This window comes from Mandrillus leucophaeus, unplaced genomic scaffold (assembly GCF_000951045.1).
Source record: "Mandrillus leucophaeus isolate KB7577 unplaced genomic scaffold, Mleu.le_1.0 Scaffold38, whole genome shotgun sequence".
NCBI classification, from domain to species: Eukaryota; Metazoa; Chordata; class Mammalia; order Primates; family Cercopithecidae; genus Mandrillus; species Mandrillus leucophaeus.
Genome location: NW_012104031.1, coordinates 3,582,060 through 3,584,771, shown reverse-complemented (window position 1 = coordinate 3,584,771; position 2,712 = coordinate 3,582,060).

Genomic DNA, 2,712 nt, shown 5'->3' with positions numbered 1-2,712 from the left:
TTCTCCTGCCTCAGCCTCCTTAGTAGCTGGGATTACAGGCATGTGCTACCACGCCCGGCTAATTTTATATTTTTAGTAGAGATGGGTTTCTCCATGTTGGTCAGACTGGTCTTGAACTCCCAGCCTCAGGTGATCCGTCCACCTGGGCCTCCCAAAGTGCTGGGATTACAGGCGTGAGCCACTACGCCCAGCTTTTTTTTTTCCAAGATGGAGTCTTGCTCTGTTGCCCAGGCTGGAGTGCAGTGGTGTGGTCTTGGCTCACTGTAACCTCTGCCTCCTGGGTTCAAGCGATTCTCCTGCCTCAGCCTCCTGAGTAGCTGGGATTAGAGGGGCTGCCACCACACTCAGCTAATTGTTGTGTTTTTAGTAGAGACAGCGTTTCACTATGTTGACCAGGCTGGTCTCGAACTTGTGACCTCAGGTGATCCTCCTGCCTCGGCCTCCCAAAAGTATTGAGATTACAAGCATGAGCCACTGTGCCCACCCATAAATAACCTTTTTTTTTTTTTTTTTTTTTGAGATGGAGTTTTGCTCGTTCCCCAAGCTGGAGTGCAATGGCATGATTTCGGCTCACCACAACCTCCGCCTCCCGGGTTCAAGTGATTCTCCTGCCTCAGACTCCTGAGTAGCTGGGATTGCAGGTATGCGCCACCATGCCCGGCTAATTTTGTATTTTTAGTAGAGGGGGGTTTCTCCACGTTGGTCAAGCTGGTCTCAAACTCCCAAACTCGGGTGATCTGCCCGCCTCAGCCTTCCAAAGTGCTGGATTACAGGCGTGAGCCACCGTGTCTGGCCCAAGTAACCATTTCCAAGTCCATAATTTGAATCGACCCTTAGATAGCTTCTGAATTAGACAACATTATTCTTTTTCTCAATAAGACTAGTTCCTAGGAGGCTTTTGCCCTCCAATGCCTCCCAGAGAGATGCTGAATTAAACAACCCAAAGAATGAAAACCATCAAGACGAGAAGGAAAATGACAGGTGTAAGTTTAGGGCATACAAGCTGAGGGTGGCGTGTGTCACTAGCGAGGCATAGACAGCAAATATGCAACCGACAAAGGGGACAAGGGGGACTGAGAACCAGTAGGTGCTGGCAAATATGTCTCTGAACCTCAATTTATCCAACAACCCTGGGCAGGGGCCTCTGACTCCCAGTTCTCAGTGAATATAAAAGAACATGAGCATCCCATGATTCCTGGGGCTCAGAAGGCTCAGCAGGAAAAGGAACAACACAGGGAAGGGAAGGAACACAAAGGGCACTCACCTGTCTGTGAATCTGAAAACTTAAGAAACAGTTTGTAGAGAAAACCATTCCACAATTCTAGAAACATGTTTTTCCATATCATAAACTTTTCTTAACTGGATATAACCCAGACATCCATCAAGTAATCCAAGGAGAGCTGTGGACCAAAATTGTTGTTAAAATCTTTAGGGAAGTTTGGATTTTTGGGGGTTTTTGTTTGTTTGTTTGTTTGTTGTTGTTTTTGAGATGGAGTCTCACTCTGTTGCCCAGGCTGGAATGCAGTGGTGTGATCATGGCTCACTGCAACCTCCATCTCCCAGGCTTAAGCAATTCTCCTGCCTCAGCCTCCTGAGTAGCTGGGATTACAGGCATGCACCACCATGTCCGGCTAATTTTTGTATTTTTAGTAGTGATGAGGTTTCACCATGTTGACTAGGCTGGTCTCAAACTCCTGACTTCAAGTGATCCACCCACTTTGACCTTCTAAAGTGCTGGGATTACAGACGTGAGCCACCACACCCGGCCGGAAGTTTGGTTTTTAAAAAGCCTTTTTCACATTTTTTTCCTCAGTGTCAAATGAGTCTCTAATGTTTCCATTTTATTTAGAACTCACTGAACTGCATAAGAAGAAGAAAATCTCAGCCAGGTGCAGTGGCTCATGCCTGTAATGCCAGTAGTTTGGGCACCTGTATTCTGAGCTATTCGGGAGGCTGAGGCAGTAGAATCGCTTGAACCTGGGCAGAAGAGGTTGCAGTGAGCTAATATCATGCCACTGAACTCCAGCCTGGGTGACAAGAGCCAAACTCCGTCACAAAAAAAAAAAGAAAAAGAAAAAAAGAAAAAAAGTTATCCTTGACATTTGAGTGTGTAAGTATGTCAAAGCATAACTATAACTATTTTTAAAACCTATATTGTTATGCAATATTGGACAGCTGGACGTTCTGCTGCCACAGAAGTTTGTTCTTGCAGGCATTACTAAAACATCTTCAAAACGTCGTCTGGCCATGGGTCGTGACTGGCAAGGAATGTGCCTTGCTAGTTTTAAGCTGGAGTTGATTTTAAAATGGTGTCACCCTGGGTCTCCATGCTCCTGTTTCCCTAACGCCATAGTCAGCTCTAGTTTTCAGGCAATCCAAAGTATCCTGATAAACCTGTGTCCTTTCTCTCTCTATATCCTCCCCATCCTCCTCCACCACACAGCAATGAAGTGACACTGTGAATTGAAGTAACACCCATCAGTCTGGGCAAGGGAGGGACAAAAGAAGTTGGAGAGGCTTTTGTGGGAACAAGAATATCCTGTTAACCTAGTGGTGAAGAATTAAGGTAAACAGTGATAGACCAGTATCATGTTTCAGGATTTATTCTGGAGCCAGTGCCAAGACTGTACATGTAGTACCTGGCTTTCAAATGGTAGAATTTCTTTTTCTTTTTTTAATTTTTTTTTTTTTTTTTTTTGAGACTGAGTCTTG